At 43.3% G+C, this 27,866-nt stretch overlaps 1 long non-coding RNA gene across 1 annotated transcript in view; it reads right to left on the reverse strand.

Annotated features, from left to right (window-relative positions):
• Window positions 1–27,866, reverse strand: part of LOC132827045 (uncharacterized) — a 266,502-nt gene that overhangs the window by 98,629 nt on the left and 140,007 nt on the right. The window contains exon 2 of the long non-coding RNA XR_009645958.1: window positions 13,854–13,980. This is a non-coding gene — a long non-coding RNA (uncharacterized LOC132827045). The remainder of the gene's footprint in view (window positions 1–13,853; window positions 13,981–27,866) is intronic.

Consider the following 27,866-nt stretch of genomic DNA (forward strand, 5'->3'; position numbering starts at 1 on the left):
TCTGGGTAGGACAATTCTAATTGAAAACTCGTTCAGCGCGACAACTTGTTCCCAGGATGACGACAACCATCTCCAAGTCTGCCACAATTTGGCAAGTCAGATTCCAATTCCACCAACACTGTGTAAAACTATAAATCAGATCAATTGTAATGTATAGCACACTCAACCAACTGGTGTGGTGTGGTGAAGGACACAACTTGTTGAGCTGTCTAACATGGTGAGGGACCTATTTACAAGGTACACAACACATACACTGCATAAAAGGGGGGTAACTGAGGTCCACCTCACACATAGAAAGCCTGTAAACTCTCCTCAGAGAAGCTTGCTGTGTCCAGTAGAGTAGCTAACACCATGCCCAATTGTTCCAAGGACCATTTATACAGCATCCTTCTCATCACTAAAGGGCTTCACAGGAGCACTAGTGGACACACACTAGCATGAAATTACATAATAAGATATCAGCAAACAAAAGCCTGGTTAAAGAGCTAGGTTTTGAAGAAAGTTTTAAATCAAGAGAAAGGGGGAACTACAAACCTAAGGTGATTTAAGGAGGAGAATTCCAGAAGTTATGTATTCGGTCGTCCAATTGAGGATGCTGTTGGAAGGTAGTTAGCGCCTCGATTAGTTATCTCCAGTGGGTTGACTACGAGGCTGTTTGCATGCTAAAGGCAGCAAAGTAACAACCAATGGCGGCCATCATTTCTGTGGTTCCCATTTCCATATTGGCAATTTGGCTGTATCTACAGCTCTGCATGCAAATTTGGATGGTCTTCCTATGGAAGAACACAGAAACTAAGGATTAGCTGCTAAAGATCAGACACCTCAGATGGGAGAAGAGACTTGAAATATTGGGCTGGATTTTCCTGAGATTTCAATGTACTGGATTGGACGGGGGTCCCTGAGGGCACACCCCTGGAGCCAGGTTGGTAGAGGCAACTCCCTGATTGGCTGACTCTGCCCTCAACTCCAACTTCTGATTGGCAACTCTTGAGTCTGCAGGGCCAATGGGAGGCTAGCCAGCAACTTCTGAAGCTTGGCAGCCCCTATGCGAGAGAGGTGGGCATTGCTTATGTGTGGAGGAGGCAGGAGGGGAATCCATTCCCATACATGGCTGTCGAAGATACAACAAGAGGCAAAAGTAATTCAATGTTATTGTGCATATTTGCCTGATGGGTGAGCTTGCTGCTATTTGATTAATGCTCACTCCTATTTTGCATATTGTTCGTTGACCTTGTCAATTGTTTTGACGCTCCTCACCAATTATTTTTTTCTCTCTCCTTAAGATACTCAGTTATTACAGAATTACAGGATACTGAGAGGCCTGGATAGAGTGGACATGGGAAAGCCGTTTCCATTAATAGGACAGATAGGACTTGATAGCACAGCCTCAGAGTGAAGGGACTTTAGTGATTGTAATGAGGTCAGCCAGGTGAATCTCATAGAATATGAGTTCCTGATTGGCTGTTAATCTGGTCCAATCAGGGAGCCCTGATGAAGGGCTTTCGCCCGAAGCCTCGGATGCTGCCCTGACCTGCTGTGCTTTTCCAGCTCCACACATTTGACATAAAATACGAGCATGATGCAGGGCTACAAAAGAGTAAGAGGACAGATTTTGAAACAAAACCAGAAATTGCTGGAAAGGCTCAATAGGTCTGGCAGCATTTGTGGAGAGAAATCAGAGTTACCATTTGGGGTTCAATGACCCTTCCTCAGAACTGATGGTAGCTAGGCAAGCTGAGATTGTTTGAACCATTTTTAATGCTAGACCTCATAAATTGGTCATCAATATCAAACATTGACTCTGTTTCTCTTTCCACAGGTGCTACCTGACTTCCAACACACAACATTTTCACTTGTGTCTCATTTAAGTGGAACTGGTGAGAGTGTCACTTTTCGGCTGGTCATGTTATGCTCAGAATATAGATGTGCACCGCAGATTCTTAGCCTGAAAACTAACATTAATACTGAAGTGATATTGTCAATGGTTACCAGAAATAGCTAGTTCAAAATGACACTTTTTCTCATAGGGCGTTGGTTCATGCATTTGTCTAAAATTCTTCAGTTCCCTTCAGAAGGAATGGGCCGGTATTAATGCTAACTGCTGCAAGTTGACTTAAACATTAATGAGTGAATAAGTGGACATTCTTCTTAGCTGTCACGTCTGCTGTTAGCAAGGTATCTTAAGAGGAATTTACACAACAGGCTTAATATTGCTGGCCAGTGGTTTCACTCACTCTTGCACATTATAAGTTGGAATGTAAAACATAGAGTTGAGATTTTGGAACAAAACACTATATTTTTAAAAATGTGCTCACAGGATGTGGGCACTAAATACAACTGACTTCCAAAAGCATTGGGCCTGGAGTCACATTTCAGCCCGATTGCATCAGGGTGGCAGATTTCCATCGTGAATGGACTTCAGTTACTCAGATTAATTGAATTTGAATGATTTATTGTCACTTGTCTTTAAGGGAAAATAGAGTGAAAAGGTGCAACTGTTGCCATGCTCTGGCACCAATTTGAATAACTTATAAATGAAACAAACATCCGAAAGAAAGTCCATCTTTCTTCTTTATCCACTGCTCCAGCTCAAAGTTTCACTCCCTTACCTGCATCCACTTATCGCCATCCCACCTACCCTTCCCCCAGCCCCACCCCACCCCTTCCCTCTATTTACTTCCCTCCCCTCCCCACTGCTGAGGAAGGGTTTCGGCCCCAGACGTTGACATTCCTGCTCCTTGGATACTATCCAACCTGCTGTGCTCTTCCAGCTTCACATCTATCGACTCTAACTTCCCAGCATCTGCAGTCCTCACTGTTTCAAAGATTCACCCCGCTGACACCTCGCTGGACCCCTCCCATCGTCAGAGTCACCACCCGCCAGCACCATCTCTTCACTGCTTGACCAACCTTGACCAATACCGCCGGATCCCATGCTGGACCCACACTCACTCCTTCCCCGTAGGAAAGAAGGAAGAGAAAAGTAACGATAAGGAAAAGAAAACAGAGAAAGGAATAGAAGAGGCCCCGGGCTCGGGTGGATTATTGTGTCAAATCAGCAGCTTTCGACCCGCCGGTGTAAACACCAGCTTTCCATTCCAGGTCAATTTCATAAACTGAATTTAAATCCCACAGAGGCTGAGGTGGGATTTGAACTCATATTTATTTTCTGCTCATAAAAGAAAACAAAAAAAATGCATAGGTTTTAAGTGGCATGCAAAAGAAGCAAGGATGAAGTGAGGACAATATTTTTCACATGGTGAGCAGGTTTGGGTTTGGAATGCGCTGTTGTGCAATGTGGAGGAGGCAGGTTCAATGGAGGCACTGGATGATTATTTGGATCGGAATCATGACAAGTGACTAAGTCACCACGGTCTTACTGGACCATGAGACATCCCATTAGAGAGACAGAGAGACAATTGCTGGTGGTTTAACCCAAGGACAGACTGAGAAGGAGAATCCTTCTCGGTAATCGCAGCTGGCATGGGAATTGAACCCACGCTGTTGGCATCAGTCTGCATTGCAAAGCAGCTAGCCTCCTGAGACAAACCGACAAGGCAAGAAATTGGCATTCAGTCAGAGAGCTGACACAGACACGATGGGCCAAATGACCTCTTTCTGCATGATAGCAATTCTGTGATTGTGACACTGCAACAAACCTTCACTCTTAGTGAATCTCCTCTTAGTGAATCTCCATCGTTCCTCCTGTTCTACTCCGCTCCACTCTGTGCTCAGTTGGCCATTAATTCTCTTGATTCTAGAATATGGGTTACATTTAAAGAGATGACTTTAAAAAGAATTAAAAGAGCACATATAATCATAACTTGGGAACTGTGGGTACTTCACTGACATCGCAGGGACTAAGTTCTTTTAAAATCATATCTTCAAGCCTACAATGATGGGATGTGTCATGGGCAGTGATAAGGTGTGACAAATGTCTTCAATCCAAGACTTGCTACAGTTCACTTGGCTTATCAATGTACCAGAGTAGCCAGGCAACTCCAGTCGAGAAGTTATTTATCATAACTTGATTGCTTCCTGTGACACCTCCTCCAAGTATAACACCTAGATGATGGAACATCATAGCACAAGAAAAAAAATCATGTTTCTATTTCTGTTAAATCACTGTGAGAAAGTGACATTGCAATGCAGTTTCAATTGATCTTCTAAGACTACAACAGCCTTTCCTTTCAGTCAGAGCTTTGTAACAATAAAAAGGGAAATTGCAGAAACAACAGCTGACCACATGAGAATGATAAACCCCTCTGCACAGACTCACCATCACTGATTGGGGCCTTACACGGTATTACCCAAGGTGATAGTTAAAGAAACAGAAAAGCACGGAATAAGGGAAATGGTTCTTGGAACATCATCTGTGCGTTTATGTACATTTATTCTAATTGGATGACCAAGCCTGCACCCTACAGTGCCAGGAATCCATCAGTGTTGCCAAAGACCAAAGAAAAGATCTCCACGCATTGTGGAAATAACATCAAGCCTGTGTTTGAAATTGCCACGAACTATCAGAGAGAAGAGTGGTTGACAAAGGTAAGAGATAGATCTCTTTTGAGATCTTGGAAACAATGTGAAAGTTTGACTTCACTGCGGAAGTGTCGAGCTGCAAAAGAGGGTATGCAAAGCAGGTTTGAGAAAGTGAGGACTGCAGAAGCTGGAGATCAGAGTCAAGACGTGTGGCATCCGAGGAGCAGGAGAGTCAACGTTTCAGGCATAAGTCTTTAATCAGGAATGTTAGGAGAGGGGGAGGTAGGGGCTAAGAGATAAATAGGAGGGTGGGGATGAGGGTGGAGGTGAGGTAGCTGGGAGGGCGATTGGTATATGTAGGTGGAGAGTGACAGTGATAGGTTGGACAGAGGGTGGAGTGGAGAGGTGGGAAGGAAGATGGACAGGTAGGACAAGTTAAGAGGGCAGTGCTGAGTTGGAGAGTTGGATCTGGAATGATTTAAGGGGAGGAAAGATGAGGAAACTGGTGAAGTTGATGTTGATGCCTTGTGTTTGGAGGGTCCCAAGGCAGAAGATGGAGCGTTCTTCCTGCAGGTGTCAGGTAGCTTAGATTTGGTGGTCAAGGAGGTCCAGGACTTGCATGTCCTTGGCAGAGTGGGAGAGGATGTACAACTAACTACAGTCCTTTTGTGTGTTATTTTACCTTGTAAGTACTATAACAAACACTACATTGAACAAACAGGCAGAAAACTCGCCACCAGGGTACATGAACGCCAATTAGCCACAAAAAGACATGACCCTCTCTCACTACTATCCTCACATACCATTGAGGAAGGACACCACTTTGACTGGGACAATACATCCATCCTTGGACAAGCCAAACAGAGACACACACGAGAATTCCTAGAAGCATGGCATTCCAACCAGAACTCTATCAACAAACACATCAAGTTAGACCCCATTTACTACCCCCTGAGAAAAGGAACAGGAAGTGACTTAATCACAGGAAATAACATCACCACAGGAAATGACATCACCAATCCAAAGCAACCCAAATATATAAATAGAAAGCAGGAATTTTCTGCATTGCTTCGCCTGAAGCCCACTGAAGATGCTACCTAGTACGGTAACGAAACGTGTGGAAATGAACCTTCTAGCTCAGTGAGCAAACCTACAACCAAAACTCAACCTGAGCTATAAACTTTCTCAAAACTCACTTCCAGATGTATTTTACAGCATTCCCATCAATGACATAAACATATGAGCAAACACTCAGAATGCATCCTTGTATTTGATTCAACTTTGTTACAAACATCTTCCTGTTTGGCGAATGGGTTGAATCGCGCACGCGCGCACACACACACAGATCATACACACACATACAGACATACTGACACATACACATGGACACACACACTTGTACAAACAGACACACACATACATACAAACACACAGACACACAGTGGTACAAACATACACAGACCCACACTCACACAAACAGATACACACAAACACACACACTCCCCTTCCATTCTGCTATTTCATTATTACCTACACTACAATTCTTCAGAACTCCTTAAATTAATTTGCTCTTTCAATTTCAATGTGATCAATCTTCTCGACTTTGGGCACCAAACCACACCACTTGGCATTATCAGCTAATTTTGTAACATTATACTGTGCAGGTCTATATGATGCATATTACTGGAAGTCCATCTACAGCCTGAAATAGCTCACTGAAGATCTGTGCCAGTCAGTTCTCCCTTGGTAGAGCTGTCTTCATTTATCATCGCCTTCTGCTTTCTGTTGCCGAGCCAATTTGCAACTCTTCTTTAAAAGCCTCAGGTGTAGAACTCCATCACGAACATGTCAAACCGTGTAGGCAGCTCTACAGACTGAATTGTCCTTTTTTCATTCCACTGCTGGCAGAGAGAAAATGTTAACTGCTCTCCAGAATTGCCCTTCACCCTCTCTTTGCCTCTCTTCCTCCTTTCTTGAAGGTGTTGACGAGTGTAAAGTTGAATTCAATCTCCAATTGTATAAGATTACAGTTCTGAAGTGGTTAAAATTCATGTTCCATTGGCTCCACCCATTCTTCACAGTCTGGGGAGGAGATAGAAGTTCTGCTCTTGTTTGCAGGGGGAGTAGATTTATCACTAACAGCGCCGTCAGATCCTAGTCATTATGTCTCATCAAATGAAGTTCTCCTTGTTGCTACTGTGCAATAAACCTTCTTGTTATCAAAGGACAGTGCCCCTTCTGTAGGTACTCTATGCTGCTGTATCTTTCACCATTAGTCACAAGATGGGATCATGTCAAAACAAAGGCAAATTAAGATTATCTTTCAATTACCTGATTAACCTGATTACCCAGTACCAAATGCTGGTAGAGGTAGTAAATATTAAAAGTTACCAGGAGAAACTATCAGGAGAAATTACACAGCTCCCTCCAATACTCCTGAACTGGGAAGGCCACTCTGAAATTCCTCAATGCAATCTAGGCAACTGGAGAAATAATTAATGGTGGAAAGGGAAGGCTACCATTTCATCCAAACTCACATTGTAGAATCTCTTTTGAACTTTGGACCTTTAGACAGCAACCCCGTCCATGATTGACCTCCGTGTTTTACCTTCGAAGCAGACACTGTGTCTAATTCATTGGATGGGGGCATCATTGTGTTGGCCATGCCCTTGAACTGACAAGTCATTGCAGAAGGCAGTTAAAAATCAACCACATTGCTTTGGGTCTGGAGTCACACGTACGCATGTAGGGCGGCAGAATTCTTGTTCGAAAGGGCTCTAGTGACCTAGATGGGTTTTCATGACAGTTGTTGCTATTAAACTAGGTTTTGATTCCAGATTTTTTATTGAATTCAAATTGCACCATCAGCTATGATGGGACTTGATCCCATGTTACCAGAACATAGATTACAAACCGAAGGACGTTACCACTACATCAAAGCCTCCCCTTTTCTATCAGCTCCTTCCCTTTCCAGCTAATTTTCAATAATTGTGTTGATTTTACAATATTCGGGTAAAAAATGAGATCTGCAGATGCTGGAGATCACAGCTGAAAATGTGTTGCTGGTTAAAGCACAGCAGGTCAGGCAGCATCCAAGGAATAGGAAATTTGACGTTTCGGGCATAAGCCCTTCATCAGGAATGCCCATGGTTTTATAATACCCATGGATTTCTTCTGGCAGCTTTTTAGTTGATACATTCAGCTCAGCAGGAGAAAGTGAGGACTGCAGATGCTGGAGATCAGAGTAAAAAAAGTGTGGTGCTGGAAAAGCACAGTCGGTCAGGCAGCATCTGAGGAGCAGGAGAGTCGATGTTTCGGGCATAAGCCCTTCATCAGGAACATGATGAAATTAATGAAACGTGAACAGCATGTGGCAGGTGACGTTGAGGAAGAAGAGATGAATAGTCAAAGTCTCCATTTCCTTTTCAAGCTCCAACCTTCTTATCTCCTGCTATCCGGTGATGGTTTCACTGCAGTCCTTATTCCGAATTCTTTTTTCTTTTTAAACCTGAATTTCAACGATTTGATGTGGTCAACAATTTCTGCAGAGCCTGCCTCATCTTGAAACCTTTCTTTGGGTCACCCAAAGTTCCTGCGAATTCTCCAAGGGAGACATGAAAATCTTTCTTCCCCTTTGCCCTTATATATTAAATTCCTTGGAAACTGAAAAGCTGAGAGGGCCACAAGGTGAAAGCTGAGATTTCCTCCGTGGAATCCTTGAGTGCCAAAAAGAAGTGAGATCTAGCTTCCCATTTTCATCAGCAAACACATCATTTACATCAAATGAATGCTCTCTTTTGTTTTAGTATATAAAAGAGGGAAGGTAAAATTTGACAGCCAGCTGTATTCCTTGAGAATGAAAGAAATCAGAAATAGGGTCAGTCTTTTACCACTCCAGTCACCATTTACCTCCTTAAGCTACATTTTAAATTGGAGCTCGTCCCTGAGGGCTGGCAAAATGTTTTCATACCAGTATTGTGTTACACCTCTCCTACAGCAACAGCAAAGAATAATAAAGTGCATTAGGCTGACAGAAGAGATAAATATACTAGCTCAGTGAAAGGCTATCACTTTCTCATTGCCGCACACAAGGCCCCGAAGCCATGATTTCAGCACATATATCAAGGAAGTCTATTTGTGGATTCGGCACAAAAAATGGCCTTTGGGTCCTTAGGTTTGTTACTGGCCATTCTCGCTGTGTAAAATATAGGTTTCAACCGATGGAGACACAGCGTCTCTCCAGCTTGTTTTAAAATTTGGTCACAATGTTGGAGGGGGTGCATCATTTCTACATTTTTAGAGGCCACACAGCCTTCTGTTTGTGAGGGAACTGACCAGCCTGCATACAGCTGAGATGACCAGCTTCCTGATTGCTAAGGAGGGGGTTCTTGACTTGTGTAACAAGAAGGTGAATGGAGCCAAATATCGAAATGTCAAATGTCAAAAACATCAAAAAATTCAAGGTTTGCGCGAAGATTTGTAGCTTGGGTGCTCGTTGTTGTGGTTCTGTTCGCCGAGCTGGAAGTTTTTGTTGCAAACGTTTCGTCCCCTGGCTAGGAGACATCATCAGTGCTCTGGAGCCTCCTGCGAAGCGCTTCTTTGATGTTTCTTCCAGTATTTATAGTGGTCTGTCCTTGCCGCTTCCCGGTGTCAGTTTCAGCTGTCCGCTGTAGTGGTTGGTATATTGGGTCCAGGTCGATGTGTTTGTTGATGGAGTTTGTGGATGAATGCTATGCCTCTAGGAATTCCCTGGCTGTTCTCTGTCTGGCTTACCCTATGATAGTAGTGTTTTCCCAGTCGAATTCATGTTGCTTGTTGTCTGAGTGTGTGGCTACTAGGGATAGCTGGTCGTATCGTTTCGTGGCTAGTTGATGTTCATGTATGCGGATTGTTAGCTGTCTTCCTGACAGCCAGACTACTGCGACCCTTAGGACTCATAACGGCACACAAACCAACAGCCACGCTCAGACAACAACTTACTAGAACAAAGGAGCCAATACCCAACATGAGCAAAACTAATGTAGTTTACAAAATACCATGCAAGGACTGCACAAAACACTATATAGGACAAACAGGAAGACAACTAACAATCCGCATACATGAACATCAACTAGCCACAAAACGACACAACCAGCTATCCCTAGTAGCCACACACTCAGACAACAAGCAACATGAATTCGACTGGGAAAACACTACTATCATAGGGCAAGCCAGACAGAGAACAGCCAGGGAATTCCTAGAGGCATGGCATTCATCCACAAACTCCATCAACAAACACATCGACCTGGATCCAATATACCAACCACTACAGCGGACAGCTGAAACTGACACCCGGAAGCGGCAAGGACAGACCACTATAAATACCGGAAGAAACATCAAAGAAGCGCTTAGCAGGAGGCTCCAGAGCACTGATGATGTCTCCTAGCCAGGGGACGAAACGTTTGCAACAAAAACTTCCAGCTCAGCGAACCGAACCACAACAACATCAAAAAATGTCAAATGTCAAGACCTTTGCAGTTTCCATCTTCACAACCATGTTCAGCTTATAAAAAGACACATCTTTCTTTTATTTTGTTTCACAATGCTCTCACAAAGAGCGTTGGGTTGATTCATTCCATTAAAGGCGCTGTATGAAAGTAAGTTCTTATTGTAATCAATGTCCCAGTTATCGAATGCAATTCTGACTGAAGAAATTAGCTACAGAGGTCAGGGATATTTATGGCCAAGTACAGTCTAGTTTGGTTTGGGATTATGGTTGACATGGACTGATCAGACTAAATGGTCTGTTTCCATGTAGTATGACTCAATGACTCTATGGTGAGATTGAGCTGGCACAGACTCTAGTGGATGGGTGCCCCATGACGTTATATCATGGATGGCAAAACTAAGAAACAGTCATGGATCCCTGTTCTGACCATTATTCTGTTGCTCCTGCTCAAAAGAGAAGGGGACTTTAGATTAGATTCCCTACAGTGTGGTAACAGGCCCTTCGGCCCAACCAATCCACACTAACCCTCTGAAGAGTAACCCGCCTAGATCCATTTCCCTCTGACTAATACACCTAACACTACGGACAATTTAGCGTGGCCAATTCACCTGTCCTGCACATCTTTGGGTTGTGGGAGGAAACCCACACAGACACAAGGAGAATGTGCAAACTCCACACAGACAGTTGCCTGAGGCTGAAATCGAACCTGGGATGCTGGTGCTGTGAGGCAGCAGTGCTAACCACTGAGCCACCGTGCCATCTTTCACATTGTTAGCAAATGCTGTGCTGTTCATTAATTACTTTCTGAAAGTAGTTCTGTTGCAGTGAAAGAAAACAGCGCTCGTGTATTGGGGTGAAAACTAGATCTTCCCATGATTCAACACCGTAATGGTGTCCATTGTTTAGGCTCATTCATCAGGTTTGAGCCAGGTTTAAGGGTGAAAATAGTTTCTTTCTTCAAAGTACCTTCATCTTCTCAATCCTTCTTACAGTCCGTCTCTCCATTACTCACAAGTGATAGACAGTTTGCACATTTCTCAAAATCACCTTAACCAGAGCTGTGTTGGTGATAACTGTTATCTCCAGATATTTCCAGCCATTCCTCAGTCTATTAGAATACTGCACAGGCCTCAGAAAGGCACTATATCTTTAAGACAGCTAGATGGCATCAGAACACTTGACACTCTACAAAAGATGTCTCGATCTTACTTTTCGTTAATCAATCAATCAGTCAGGTAAGCAGTCAGTTAAAAGCAGTTAGTCAGTTGGCCTGTTAGTCAACCAGTCAGTCATGCAGATAAAGTAATAATAATATAAGTATAGAAACCAGACTACAGGTAAGTGTGCATTGTCATATCAGTGTACATAATGTTAATAAACTTTAAGACATCTGTCTCAACAAAAAAAACAGACTCCATGGACTCTATGGTATATATTGGATTGATGAGCATATAAAGGAAGTGTTCAGACTGTATCATACTGACAGTGATGTTTAACCTGAGGGAAAACAACATCACAGCCCAATCTCCCTAAGTAACAAGACCAACATCTGGAAAGCAGGTAGAAATAATCCAAATTGGCAGGTCGTGACAAAGCGATGAGGTTCACTACTGACCTAAGACAAAACTACCCACAAAGTGATTTCTTTGGCATTAATTTTAGTCAAAGGGTCTCCAGGTTTCTATTGAAACTGATACCCTCAAGCAGAGTAATCAGCCAATCACATTGCAGTATTCTCAGTAATCCAGGGAGTAAAATTTACTATTACTCACTTTTCAGAGGTTTTACAGGAAACAACAAAAAAGACTGATCACACACATGAGAAGTATAAACATCATAAGGTGTACAAACTGTAAAAAAAATTTGTTATTGTCTTAAAATATTATGGATTTTTTTCCTATTAATCTGAAATAATTACCATCTTGGACTTGCAGGGCAGAGAGATTGTTTAGTGAGAGTTATGACTTACCAAAATCTCATAAGCCAAGTTTATTGGGGATTTGGTGGCCTATTTATAATAAGATCATAAGATCTTAAGAAATAGGAGTGGAGGTAAGGCCATTTGACCCATGGAGTCCACTCTGCCATTCAATCATGGCTGATGATATTTCAACGCCACTTACCCATACTCTCCCTGTACCCCTTAATTCCTTGTGAGATTAAGAGTTTATCAATCTCTGCCTTGAAGACATTTAATGTCCCGGCCTCCACTGTGCTCCATGGCAATGAATTCCACAGGCCCCCCACTCTCTGGCTGAAGAAATGTCTCCTCATTTCCATTCTAAATTGAGCCTCTCTAATTCTAAGGCTGTGCTTATGGATCTTAGTGTCCCTGCCTAATGGAAACAACTTCCCAGTGTCCACCCTTTCTAAGCCATGAATTATCTTGTAAGTTTCTATCAGATCTCCCCTCAATCTTCTAAACTCTAATGAATACAATCCCAGAATCTTCAGCCATTCATTGCATGTTAGGCCTACCATTCCAGGGATCATCCGTGTAAATCTCCACTGAAAACGCTCCAGTGCCAGTTTGTCCTTCCTGAGGTGTGGGGCCCAAAACTGGACACAGTATTCCAAATGGGGCCTAACCAGAGCTTTATAAACTGTCAGTAGCACATCACTGCTTTTACATTCCAATCCTCTTGAGATAAATGTCACCATACTCATATTTCAGGGGTTATGGGTTTGGGAATCTCACAATGGCAGATGGTGAAGTTTGAATTCAATACAAATCTGAAAATTTTGAAAAAAAGCTGGCATAATGATAATGATGTAACTATTGTCAATTGTCATAAAACCTATCTGGGTAACTAATGTGATCTGGGCAAGGAAATCTCCTGTCCTCACATGGTCTGACCCATATGTGACTCCTGACCCACAGTAATGTGGTTGACTGTTAATTGCCCTCGGAGTAGTTAAGGAAGGGTCACTGAACCCGAAAGGTCAACTCTGATTTCTCTCCACAGGTGCTGCCCGACCTGCTGAGCTTTTTCAGCAATTTCTGTTTTTGTCTCTGGGTAATTAAGGATGGGCAATAAATTCCAGGCGAATCAGTGATGCCCTTGGCCCATGAAGATTGTATCTTGAAGTGGGAAAGTTCCCCGTTAACTCAGGGGACTTATAACAATTGTCAGCTGGTGGGGCTTTACTCAAGATTACAGTGACCTTCAAAAAACTTGGCACCATCTTGAACTAAACAATCTGCTATATCAGCACTCCGTCCAATATCCTTGATGTTAACTCAACCCTTAACTGACACATAGTGGCAGCAGTGTGTGCTATCAAGCCTTCTTCGATTGAACTTGCCTAACTTGTAAACTCTATCACCTAGAAGGAGAAGGGCAGGGGCCAGAAACACAACCACTTGTAGCTTTCTCTCCAAGTCACACATCATCCTGACTTAGAACTATATCCCCGTTCCTTCATTGTCCTCAAAATCCTGGCAGAGCCTCACTAGGAGTGTCCCTGTTCTGTAAGGACCACAGTGGTTCAAGATAGCAGCTCACCACCATCTTCTCCAGCGTAATAATTGCTGGGCTTGCCAGTCGTGTTCACATTCCAGGAAAGAATGAGAAAGTGCACCCTGTGGAGGAGCAGGGAACTACCGACAGCAGCCTCTGGATATTCACATTAACTGTGCATGCGCGGAAATCAGAAGGCACTGTCAGTTTCACAGATAATGCCCAGAAAATGTTAACAACTTTGGAAATTTCACAACGACAAAGATCTGGAACCATTGAAATGCTGCTGCTGCTCAGAGACGGTGTTTTAATTGTTTAAATTAAACACGAGGGCAATAGTTTAGCCAAGTCGATAAGCCCACAATGACAAAGGTGGGATCCTCTCAGTATTGCAAAAACTAAAGCCATTGTCTGTTACTCACAGTCACAGTCAGCACTGGCCCCATTTCGGCTTCAATTGCTTGTGACATTCATCCACACTTCAGCAGACGCCTCAGGCTAATGTCAGCTTTGCTGGTTTTCTTTCACCTCAGTGTTCGTGGCTCTGCACTTTAAATAAAAAGAAAATTTTAACTTGATTTTGCAAAGTTGACAAAAGGAAACAGAAATTGAGAACAAATACCAAAAGTCTAGCTGGTGTAACTGTTTTGAGAAATGAATTCGATCTAGCGGATTGGTGAAAGGTGAATGACGATATTAAGGCAGCAACTATTGAGGTGACAATAGATTGGAAAGCTCATAGGTTATTTTGATTCTGCGCAATAGCGAAATATTGGATTACTAATGGATAGTTTAAATTGATCCTTATAACGAGTAGGTTGTTTTATTAGGATTGGTTGGATAGAGTGGGCTTGTTTCCCAAGGAGTGTAGTCTAGTGTGTATATGGTCCTCGGAGGTCTTAACAAGATGTACATGGAAAGGATATTCCTCTTGTGGGACAGTCCTGGAGAAGGAAGCACTAAAATTAGGGGTCACCTTTTCAAGGCAAAGATGAAAACTTTTATCTCTCAGAGACTGTGTGACTTTGCAACTTTCTGCCTTCAAAGGTGGCCAGGATGTGGAGGAGCCGGTGTTGGACTGGGGTGGACAAAGTCAAAAATCACGCAACACCAGGTTATAGTACAACAGGTTTTTTTGGAAGTACAAGCTTTCAGAGCACTGCTCCTTTGTCAGGGTGCTGGTGACTGGTAGCCACCAGACAAAGGAACTGACCTCTGAAAGCTTGTACTTTCAAATTAACCTGTTGGACTATAACATGATGTTGTGTGCCTTTTAACTTAGAAGGTGGTGGAGATGGTGTCACAAATATTTTGTAGGACAGCAGCTGATAGATTCATGTGGAATCATGGAAGATAGAAATGTGGAATTCAAAATCCAACCAAATCAGCCATGACCTTAGTGAATGTTAGAGCAGGCTCTCAAGGATGAATAGTTTACTCCTGTTCTTGTTTCTAATGTTTGTATGTTTCACCTTTCCAGAATTTGACTTCCATTGGGGCTTAACCACCAATACAAATACAGTTTGTATGGTGGTTAAGCAATCTTCACTCTGCAGATGTGAGCAATCTAAGAACCACTTTCAAAAGATGCACAGCATGACAATCCATTCATCGCAAGTCAACACTCCACCCCTTAGCATTTTAGTGTGGTCCACTGCTAAATATGTGCATCTTGGCATAGTAAGTAAATCTGAGCATCACTTAACCCCCTCCCCCCACCCCCTGATTTCCAATCCCCGAAACTTCGAGTGCAGTGATTTTATACTCAAATGACTTTGTTGACGTGGACTATTTCTCCTTTATTCAAGGCTGGCATTTGGCCCTAATGCCATTGAACTACTTGACTCTTTAAGCTATTTCAGAGGGCTGTTGAGAGTCAACCAGATTGCTTTGGGTGTGGAGTCACATGAAGGCCAGGCCAAGTAAGGATGGCAGATTCCCTTCCCTGAAGGACATTAGTGAACCAAATTTTGTTTTCACACGGTTACATGGTCACCAAATATTCCAGCTTTTATTGAATTGAAATTCTCCAATCTTTTACAGTGGGATCAAACCTATTGAAAATTTGCCTGGTGTTCTGGATTAATAGTTCAATAGTATTTCTACAATGCCACCACTTCCCCAGCATCTTACTGAACAGGAGAGTAGGTTCAAACAGCGAAATGACTTACTTCTAATCCCATGTTCCTCTGATTATCAGAGTATTAATTGGCACAATTAACTCAAATGTGGCACACGGAACCACAATATATTTTGATCATTACCTATTTTAGTGAGATCGGAAATGTTCCCAGATTAAAGCGCATTGTTGATACAATACCACCAAATGTAAAATTAAATGCCCCCAGTCTATTTCCTGTGGATATGAGGTAAAAACAATGACTGTAGATGCTGGAAACCAGATTCTGGATTAGTGGTGCTGGAAGAGCACTGCAGTTCAGGCAGCAGCCAAGGAGCAGCGAAATCGACGTTTCAGGCAAAAGCCCGTTCCTGATGAAGGGCTTTTGCCCAAAACGTCGATTTCCTTGCTCCTTGGATGCTGCCTGAACTGCTGTGCTCTTCCTGCACCACTAATCCAGAATCATTCCCGTGGATATGTCCAATCACTGAATTTATCTCAATGATGATTAATAGTGTGCTGCAGAGAACAGCAGCAACAATGTTCACAAATACAAAAGATGACTAATGGTTTATTTTTTAAAAGATGCTCCACAGTCTCAAGTGTTACAATGGATGAAATGTACCAGTAAAGTCAGTACAACTGTACTCTCCAATTAGCTGAGGTTTATTTGCACCTCAGAAAAGGCGTGAGGCTGAGAAGATAGCATCTTCATGGTAACTTCAGCCAGTGTAAGAATTGAGCCTACACTGTTGGGGTTAGAAACCAGCTGTCCAGCTAACTGAGCAAGCTAGCCTCTTTAGGTAAGGTACATATTGAACACCACCACAAACTCAAGCAACACAGTAAAACACAAACACAGTTAATGCTGTAGAGACTCAGGTCTGGCAAGGTCCGTGGAGTGAGGTAGAGTTAACAGTTCCAGTTTGGTATGACTTCTTCAGAAGGCAATTCATTACCATAAATTACTTTTACATCAGAAGGAACTTGATGATGCAAAGTTGTAGATGATACTGTATGAAAGATGCTGTAAAGATACTCTAAGAAAAGAGTTGCATATCTAATATCATATTAAAAAAAAGGCCTCTTCTGGAGTATTGTGTTTAGTTCTGGTCATCCTGTTACAGAAAGGATATTATTAAACTGGAGAGGGTTCAGAAAATATTTATCAGGATGTTGTCGGGAATTGAGTGTTTGAGTTGTAAAGAGAGGCTGGACAGGTTGGGATATTTTTCGCTGGAGTATCGGAGGTGGAGGGACGACCTTATACAGATTATTAAAATAATCAGGGGTATAGATAAGGTGAATGGCAGGTGTCTTTTCCTTTGGGTGGAGGATTTCAAAATCAAGGGGCAAATTTTTAAGGTGAGGGGAGAAAGATTCAAAAAAGGCACGAGGGTTAATTTTCTTAAAACAGAGAGTGGTTCGTGTGTGGAAGTGGTGAATGCAAGTACAGTTACACAGTAGCTCAGTGGTTAGCACTGCTGACTCACAGTACCAGGGGACCTGGGTTCGATTCCACCCTTGAATGACAGTCTGTGTGGAGTTTGCACATTCACCCTGTGAATGCATGGATTTCCTCTGGGTGCTTCAGTTTCCTCCCACAGTCCAAAGATGTGCAGATTAGGTGAATTGGCCATGCTAAATTGCCCATAGTGTTCAGGGATGTGTAGGTTAGATGCATTGGTCAGAGGAAATATAGAGTAAGGTCCCAAAGGATCCTTCCACATCCATCAGAGATTTACCTGCACTCCCACACATGTCTTCTACTGTGTCCGTTGCTCCCAATGCATTATCCTCTACAGTGAGGAGACAGGGCGCTAACTTGCGAAATGTTTCAGAGAACATCTTTGGGACACATGCATCTACCAACCACACTGCCCCATGGCCGAACACTTCCACTCTCCCTCTCAGTCCGCCAAGAGCATGAAAGTCCTGAGCCTCCTCCACCTCCAGATTCTAGCTACCCGATGCCTGGAGGAAGAATGCCTCATCTCCGGCCTTGGGACGCTGCAACCACACAGGATCAATGTGGATTTCACCAGTTTCCCTCATTTCCCCTTCCCCCCACCTTATCCCAGACCCAACCTTCCAACTTGGCAATGTCCTACCTGTCCATCTTCCTTTCCACCTATCCGCTCTACCCTCCTCTCCAACCTATCACCATTACCACCCCAAGTCCATCGACCTATCGCATTCCCAGCTACCTTCCCCCCTAGCCCCACCCCTTCCCATTTATCTTTCAGCCTGCTTGTGCCTCCCCCACATTCTTGATAAAGAGCTTACGCCCAAAGCGTTGATTCTCCTGCTCCTCAGATGCTGCCTGACCTGCTGTGCTTTTCCAGCACCACACCTTTTGACTCTGATCTCCAGCATCTGCAGTCCTCACTTTCTCTTAGTAGGGGAATGGGTCTGTGTGGGATACTCTTCGGAGGATCAATGTGGACTTGTGGGGCTAAATGGCCTGTTGCAACACTAGGGGTTCTATGTCAAGTTATAGTGTTTAAAATAAGTACATAAACAGGAAAGGTTTGTTGAGATACGGAGACAGTGTGGTCTGCAGATGCTGGAGATCAGAGTTGAGAACGTGTTGCTGGAAAAGCACAGCGGGTCAGGAATCCTGATGAAGGGCTTTGGCCCAAAACATCGATTTTCCTGCTCCTCAGATGCTGCCTAACCTGCTGTGCTTTTCCAGCAACACACTCTCAACTTGGAGGGAAATGGGCCAGGATTGGGCAGGTGGAACTAGTTTAGTTTGGGATTATGGTCAGCATGGATTGGTTGGACCGAAGGGTCTGCTTCTATGCTGTCTGACTCGATGACTCTCTGAATAAAAACTTTTTTGCAAGGCTGCAGGACATCGCAATATACTGCACAATGAACCAAGCACTTTCTGAAGTGCGGTCACTGTTCTAATTTCGGAAACACAGCAGCCAATTTCCTCCCATGTTTTCTTAGTGTAACTCAAAAATTACAAAGAGAATGTAGTGCTGAGGAGTAAATACTCCTGGTAAGCTGCAGTTGTGGCTGCTGTTGATCGATCTGCTGAACAACAGTGTGCTGAGCAATTCAGGAAGTACTCTCATGAAATGATGTTTTCTGTGAAGCGAAAGGAAGATATTACACTGAACTGCAGATGCTGGCAATCTGAAACAATCAGAACACTTTGAGGGTCACTGGATTTGAAATATTAGCTTTGCTTTCTCTCGACAGATGCTGCCAGACCTGCTGTGTTTATCCAGCACTCTCTGTTTTCGTTACTTCTTAAAATATTCTTTCAGAGGATTGGGCATCATTGGTAAGGCCAGTAATAATTGCCCAGGGGGCAGTTCAGAGTGAACCACATTGTTGGAGTCAAATGTAGGTCAGACTAGGTAAGGATATCCTTCCCTGAAGGACATTAGTGAACTAGCTGGGCTTTTCCAATAATTGATAATGGCTCCATGGTCATCATTAGACTCTTAGCTCCAGATTATTATTGAATTTAAACTCCACGATCTGCTGTAGTGGGATTTGATCCCCTGGGTCCTCACAACATTGCCTGCATCTCTGGATTAACCAGGATTACTACCACTTGAACATCACCTCCCCTGTTACGGAAATATTACACTCTGACACGATTGCTTATTCTCTATTGTCAACGATCCATTTTGTCATCGTCAATCAATTGTCAATGTCTCATCAAGATAAAAAGTAAAAGAGCCTGTAAAAACCTTAGTGAGCTGCTCAGCCTTTTTGTGGCGGCCAACAAAAGTAATGTTGTTGTTGTAGTACAGACAAACAAATACAGTGGAAGGAAGTTCTGAATGGGAGTATAGTTGGGTTGGTGGGGAGTATCTGATGTCCGATCAGTGAGATTATTACCAGTTCCTGTATTGTTCGCAAGTGAAGGATCAATTCTGGTGAGACGGTGGTGGGCTGGATCAATACAAGCCATGCAACCAAATCACTCTGCTCCCTTAAGTATGTCATTATGCCACCTGCACACTGCCATTTGACAAATAGAATGCACATCAAGTAATAAAGTAGTACAGCATGGAAACAGACCCTTCAGTCCAACTTGTCCATGCTGACCAGATATCCCAACCTAATCTAGTACCATTTTCCAGCACTTGGCCCGCCCTTCCTATTCAAACACCCATCCAGTAACTTTTTAAATGCAGTAATTGTACCAGCCTTCACCACACCCTCTGGCAGCTCTTTTCATACACGCACCACCCTCTGTGCGAAGAAGTTGCCCATCAGGTCCCTTTTAAATCTTTCCTCTCTCATCTTAAACCTATGCCCTCTAGTTTTGGACTCCCCTATGCTAGGGAAAAGACCTTGGCTATTCACCCTATGCATCCCCCTCATGATTTTATAATCCTCTATAAGGTCACTCCTCAGCCTCCAATGCTCCAGGGAAAACAGCCCTAGCCTATTCAGCCTCTCTCTATAGCTCAAAGGGAGCACTGTATTGATGTTGACGTCACCTCCTGGGTGAGGCATTAACCCAAGAGTTCAACTGCTCTTACAGGAGGATGCAAATGATTTCATGGTACTATTTCAAGAAAGAGCAGGGCAAATCTCCCAGTGACCTGACTATGTATCTGTGCTTCACCCTTCCGAAAACACCTATCAAATCATTATCCCATTGCTGTCTGTGGGACCTTGCTGTGTTCAATTTATTTGTCACATTTCCTGCATTCTAACAATACTTACACTTCAGAAGTATTTAAGTGGCTTTGTGACGTTCCAAGGTTGTGTTAGCACAAAACAAGTCTGTCCCATTTTTCTGAATGGTTTATTTATCAATTGGATAGAAGCAAAGGCCCAACAAATTGAAAGCTGGTGCTTGTTAAAATGACTTATTCAGGGCCTTCCTACCAAAGCTTCCAGGTGGCAGCTTTGAACATCTGCACAAAAGGGAGCTACAGCACAAAGAGGCCATAACCTCACTAGGCCGCAAATACTGCGCACTCGAGAGTGAAGTCCCTGTATGAATGTTGTCGCACTGAGATGTCACAGCAGACAGCTCTACGAACTAACTTAAAAAAGAAAAGACTCACTGATGCTACAAACCTGAAATAAAAACAGTTAATGCTGGAAACTCTCAGCAGGTCGAAGAGCATCTGTGGAGAGAAAACTCAGAGCTAATTCTTCAGGCTGTGACCGTTAGAAGAACTGGTAGGGGTTCAAAATGGAACAGTCTTGAAATAAACGCAGAGGTGGGGAAAGCAGAGATGATCTTTCCTCACCTCCCCTGCTTTGTCCAACTCCATACTTGTTTTGAAAGTTCATACATCTCCATCTGAAAGGTCATTGATGTTCGATGTTGGATAGGGTTTTGAGGTGGTGCGGTCACTAGAATCAGAGGCACACACGCGAGCAAGCTGTAAGGAGCTGACACCAACAAGCATTCCAGTTCCCCAGCTCCATCGATTAAAGGGTTAATAGCCAAAGGTGTACCTATTTAGCTTACATCAGTAGTGATGTGAGAGATTACATGTCAGCAGACTCTGGGGAGAGATGTACAGCCTCACACTGAGCTTAAGAGTGTAAATAGCAAAACGGGAAGTAAAACAAAAGTTTTACCAACAGCTTAGTGAGGAGAATACACCAGGGAATTATTGAGTCAGTGAAGAAGGTTAACTGAGATTACAAAGAGATCTTGATCAATTGGGTCAATGGGCTGAAAAGTGGCTGATGACGTTCCACTGACAGAAATGCCAGATATTGCATTATGGGAGAACAAACAAGGGCAGGACTTTAACAATTAAAGGTAGGGCTTGGGAAGTTTTGTAGAACAGAGAGACCTGAAGGTTCAGCTGCATAATTTTTTGAAGTTTACGTCACATATAGATAGGGAGTCTAAGGAAGCATTTAGTACACTTGCCTTCACTGCTCAGACACTGAGAATAAGAATTGGGACCTTGATGTTGAGGTGCTACAAGATTTGGTGAGGCCTCTTCTGGAGAACTGTGTCCTGAAGTTGGACAGGGGTCAGAAGAGATGAGTTAGAAGGAGAAGTTGGATAGGCTGGGACCTTTGTTCACTGGAGCTTAGGAGGTTGAGGGGTGACATTATCGAGGTTTGTATGTGAGGAATAGATAAGGTGAATGGTAGGTGCCTTTTCCTCAGGGTGGGGGAGTTCAAGACTGGGAGGCATATTTTAAGGTGAGAGGAGAAAGATTTTAAGAAAAAAACATGAGGGCCTTTTTTAACGCAATGAGTGATTACGCAGATAGTGTAGAATGATCTTCCAGAGAAAGTGATGGATGAGGGTACAGTTACAATGTTTAAAAGACATTTGGATAAGTACATGAATAAGAAATGTTTGGAGGGATATGGGTCAAGTGCAGGCAGGTGGGGCTGGTTTAGTTTGGGATTATGGTCGGCATCCAAGGTCTTCTCTTAGTTTTTAAAAGAGCTATGTAGTTACCAATAATAAGCAGAGCTTCCTCCTTCACCACACAGAGGGCTAAAACTCAAGCCTTGCCCAACAATAGTTAAGCACATCCTGGGCAGGGTGACTCTCAAATGCAGCACGAATGAGTACTCAACTCTCCAAGATGCTTTTGACTCCAAAAACTCTGTTACATGTTGTTGTAGAAGGTAATGTTCTGAAGGGTCTGTTTCCATGCTGTAGGATTCTATGACTATGAGCCACCCCAAACATTTGTTTAATTCATTCTTATAACAATACCTTGATCAATCAGAACCAACTTGCCAACAAATCAGCACTTTTTCTCACAAAGTATATTGTTGTTCCCTTGGAAATTTGACATTCTTGCATCTGTCCTGATGAATGCAAGGTTCAAACCTCAAAAGCAGGTCCCCTTTCTCAGCAATAGCTGGTATAGACTTTAACCTGTCCTTTTATCTATGAGGAAGGGAATGAAGGGAATGAGGATAAAAATAGCTGACCTTGGAAGAAACAGGCTTTTTAGGCTTATCACAAACATAGACAATTCACTCAGCCAGAGTCCCTTTGTTCTCCCCACCCAACTGCAACATGGCATCACATTAGATGGAGCCTAATACATACTTCAACATTAACCCTTTCAGAACCATTACTTTACACAACACTCAGTTTGCGAAATGGAGTCATACATACATTATGATCAACATCTTTTTACCCACTCCCACGCTATACTCACTCCTTGTTCTAGAATCATCACTTGATCATTTGCAGAGCCACCAGTGATAATCTGAAACTTCCCTTAGTTCACTATCGGCAATTTTCCGCTTGAACTGTTTGATATTATTGAGGGCTTGTTAAGCGAGTGCCTTTGATGATTGAATAAGGAGCACCTTTGGAGCATTTGGTCATCTTTCCATCTGACCCTCTCGTATAGTACTGGTATTGTTTAACTTTAAAACCATCAATAGCTTTCTCCAGCACTGCACTGGCATTGTTTTGGAAAGAGTTTGAATTCTGTTTTACCGAAGATAAATTTGAGTTCAGCATTCCCTAAAACACAACAACATGGAAGGTATTTTTCTTTACATATGAGTGAGATTCAAAGTCACATCCCAGGTCTTGGCTTAGGTTTTTAAAAGAGCTATGTAGTTGCCAATAATAATCAGAGCTTCCTCCTTCACCACACAGACGCCTAAACCTCAGGCCTTACCCAACAATAGTACTCTGTTGCTTTCCAGCATATCTTGGTTAAGATGACTCTCAGAGCCAGCACCAATGAGTACTCAACTCTCCAAGATGCTGCTGACTCCCAAAACTACAACATGTTGTTGTAGAAGATAATGTTCTGAATGGGTTAATGTTCAAGTTGCATTAGCTCCACCCATTCCAATGATGTGAAGGGAGACAAGGCATTTTGCTGTAGCTTTTGGAGGGAACAGATGTATCTGTATCTGTTCGTGGGCGGCAAGGTGGCACAGTGGTTAGCACTGCTGCCTCACAGCGCCTGAGACCTGGGTTCAGTTCCCGACTCACCCGTGTCTGCGTGGGTTTCCTCCGGGCGCTCCGGTTTCCTCCCACAGTCCAAAGATGTGCGGGTCAGGTGATTTGGCTACGCTAAATTGCCCGTAGTGTTAGGTAAGGGGTAAATGTAGGGGTATGGGTGGGTTGCGCTTCGGTGGGTCGGTGTGGACTTGTTGGGCCGAAGGGCCTGTTTCCACACTGTAAGTAATCTAATCTAAGCTCCCTAAGGTCCTCCTCATAATGCAGACCAAAATTCAGGGAGGCAATGGCCTAGTGATATTATTACTAGACTATTAACCTGGAGATACTGGTAATGTTCTGGGGACCTAGCTTCAAATCCTGAATTCAATAAAAAGAATTTGGATTCCATTGATTACCACAAAATGGATTGTTGTGAAACACCCATCTATTTCACTAGTGTCCTTTGAGGAAAGAGACCATGTCTTGGGCCTATCTCGAGCATGAGATAGGCCCAAGACAAAGCAAAGATAAAGTAAAATTTGTGGCAGAGGATTACCTCATCAATCCATAATCCATGCCACAGATTAATAAGGGGCAAGATACCAAGAGATGCCAACAGAAGCAATCCAGGTAAATGCCACCAGAGGTCTTATACCAGCCAATGCAATCGCAGATACTCTCTCCCCTGCCCTCGCTGTTCCACCAATCACCAAGTCAGTCCCTGGAGGAGCAGGAAGAGTGCGGGGGTGGGGGTGACCTGTGATTGGAGGGGTTGGAGCAGCCTGCACAACAGAGTCAGAATCCCAGATTGGATGAGCTGTTCCTCACAGATTCAGGCTGTCCTATGTGTGGAGTTAACTTTCCTTGATTTGTCAGCCTTGTGATTGACTTTTCCCTGGTGTTGTGGGGTCAAAGTCACCTACTACCCCACCCCACCTTCCCTCCCCCACCCGCTGTGTGATTTGACCAGCGCTGGGGAGTTGGCAGGATGAGACCCTCTGATGAATTCACACACGGTGGGGGATGGGCAAGCTCAAAAAGAGAAGGCCTCAGAGAGAATTGAAGACAGCACCCCGTGTGTCCAGGCAGCTTCAGGGACAGAGTTCAAAGCAGCTCATCGCCCGTTGTTAAGTATTGCTGTCCAATCACATAATCAACAAACTCTGTTACCTTGTTGCACCAAAATCATCAATGCCTTTTTGTCCTGCCCCAAGAACTCAGCAAAACCTCGGGGGACCTTACAGCCTTTAGTCAAGCAATTGAAAGCAATTACACTTTCCAGAGTGAAAGCAACACCTCCCTATATTTAGCAGAATAACACATTTTGCTTTATCTGAGAAGCTTTACTTGTTCTTAAATACACCCACTGCCTTACTCTGAGCAAAGCTGTGGGCGATCCCTATTATAATCAATTGAATTGTCCAAATTTACTTCTAATATGCACAGCTTCAACACAATAAAGCTACCTTGGTTTTACAATGGGTTGTGTGGTATTAGATTCAGAAGACAGGGTAATTTTATCAGAAAAATACATCTCCTCTGTTTGCTTCATATTTTTCATGTGATACAAATGATGCCTGAAGCCCAAGGTTATTTATTTTTTAGCAAGCGTCTCCTTTGCAGCTACTGATCTACTTCTCGATTTTCTTTTTATGTTTCTTTTTCTTCAAAGGAGTCGTCCACAGCATGTTGCAAGATCAGCTTTATGTCAAGATGCCTTTGAAGAACAATCTCACGTTGAATACCTAGCCGTTGTCGGCACATGAACACAGTGATCCATCAAGACACTCACTGCCATTTCTTCCATTAGCCTCCTCAGAGCTGTGGAGATTTTCATGTGCAATGTGAAAGTTAAAAGGAAAAAAAACCTTTTCAGCAGAAAAACAATGAAGTCTCAATATGCTGTGCAGGGTTTAGCTGTCAATCCTGAAACCTATAGAGATTACGTAGCCCTTCCTAATAATACGGTGCATACAACCGCATATGGCATGACAGTTCAGTGGTTAGCACTGCTGCCTCATAGCACCAGGGACCTGGGTTCATTTCCAGCCTCGAGCAACTGTTTATGTGGAGTTTGCAGGTTCTCCCTGTGTTTGCGTGAGTTTCCTCCGCATGCTCTGGTTTCCTCCTGCAATCCAAAGATGTGCAGGGTAGGTGAATTGGCCATGCTAAATTGCCCATAGTGTAGGTTATTAGTCGGGGTAAATATAGTGTTCGGAGGGCCGATGTGGACTTGTTGGGCTGAAGGGCCTGTTTCCACTCTGTAGGAATTCTAATTCTAATTCTATATATCTTGAATCAGTCAGTGTGTTGAAATCGGGTGACAGCCCGTGTGGGGTTTGCATGTTCTCCCTGTGTCTGTATGGATTTCTGATTTCCTCCGGGTATTCTGGTTTCCTCCCACAGTCCAAAGATGTGCAGGTGAGGTAGATTGACCATGCTGAATTGCCTGTAGTGTCCAGGGATTAGCCATGGAGAATGGCAGGATTACAGGGATAGCGTAGGGGGTTAGGACTGGGTGCAATGCCCTTCAGAGGGGTTGGTGTGAATTCAATGGGTCTAATAGCCTGCTTCCGCTCTGTAGGGATTGTATATGCAGTAACATTGCAATGCCTTTTTCGGATATAAAATGCAGGGAAGATTTTCCTTCTAAGTAAAAGGCTAATTAGCTGTTAACAATAAGAACACCAGACAGAGCAAGTCAACAATTGGACTCAGTTAGGTTGAGCAGATGAATTGTCAGGCCAACCCAAACCTGGTTCTGCAATGCAACGATAGTCACTACCCTCTGCTATTTGAGAGTTCTTGCTGTCTATGGCCATGTTAGTGTGAAAACACTCAATCTCAAAAGCTATAGCATCCTCATGCCTGGTTAATACTTGGATGGGATACTGTCTGGGAATACCAGGCGTGGTAGGGGGCCCTCTGTTGGTGCAGTGGTAGTGTCCCTCCCCTTGGATTGGGAGACCTGGATTCTGTAGAGATGTGTAATAACATCTGATGAGAATTGATTAGGAAAAATATGTTCAATAATTTTTAGAAAACACAGCCAACAGGAAGGAGATTCTTTACCAGACAGAATGTGGAACTTACTACCTCAGGGGAGTGATTGATTCATTTAAGTGATCAACACAAAAGGGTTAAAGATTCAGAACTAAGAGTCACTGGATTCAAAACGTTCTTTCTGTTTCTTTCTCCACAAATGCTGCCAGATCTGCTGAGTTTCTCCAGCACTTTTAGTTTTTGTTTCACACCTTCAGCATCCACAGTGTTTTACCGTCATTTGAAGGTGTTGTTGCTGGGTAAAACAGCCAGTTCCTCTACTGGGGATGCTGGGGAATGCTAATGTATTCATGTTTATTCAATTATTTCCATCGACATTAAGTTGAAACAGCTGAAGATTAGTCCTTGTTTGTTATCTGGAACTTGAACACAGTGAGCAGTTGGGTCTATCCCAGCCACTGACTGATCCTTCCCATCCGCCCATTCTGAGTTAGTCTCTGACAGTCAGTACAGTAGGGGCAGAATCTCAAATACACTCATACCTTCAATCCACATGTTCGTGCCATTTAACGGTGGCATGCCCAGAGTTGGCGGGATAAAATAAAATGACTAAATGAAAATAGATTGAATAAAATAATAATATTAAAAAGTAATAAAGTGAAAATTAAAAGTAAAAATATATAAAATAGGTTACAACCTCGGGTGACTGTCTGTGTAGTTTGCACGTTCTCCCCATGTCTTTGTGAGCTTCCTCCCACAGTCTGTAGACTGTGCAGGCTAGGTGGATTGGTGATGCTAAATTACCCAAAGTGTCCAGGGATACGCAGACTAGGTGGGTTAGCTGTGGGAAATGCAGGTTTACAGGGACAGGGAAGAGGGGGTGGGTCTGTGTGGGATGCTCTTCAGAGAGTTTGTGTGGACTCAATGGGCCAAATGGCCTGCTTCCATACTGTAGGGATTCTATGATCTATGGATTTTGCTGGAGAAACACAGCAAATCTGGCAGCATCAGTGAAGAATAAACTCATTTTCTGACATAAAAACTCTATTTTCAATGGGTCACCCCAATGTAAGATGAAATGGAAATCAGAAGAAACACAGGCATTTATCCTCGGAGCACTTAAACATATTAGTCTTGCATGGGATGTTGGTATCACTGGCAGGGTCTGTCCTTATTGGCCATTCTTAACTACCCTTGAGAAGGGGTTGGTAACCCTGACCCATCAGCATTAACTATTCTAACAACAGAAGAGGAGTCAATGGCCTAGTGGTATTATTGCTAGATTATTAGTGTAGAGACCTGGCTTTGAATCCCACCACGGTGATGGTGAAATTTAAACTCAATAAATATCTTGCCAATTGTTGAGGAAAACCCATCTCGAACACTAATAGTTATTTAGGGAAGGAAATCTGCCATCCTTACCTGGCC

This window comes from Hemiscyllium ocellatum, chromosome 24 (genome assembly GCF_020745735.1).
Source record: "Hemiscyllium ocellatum isolate sHemOce1 chromosome 24, sHemOce1.pat.X.cur, whole genome shotgun sequence".
Lineage (NCBI taxonomy): Eukaryota > Metazoa > Chordata > Chondrichthyes > Orectolobiformes > Hemiscylliidae > Hemiscyllium > Hemiscyllium ocellatum.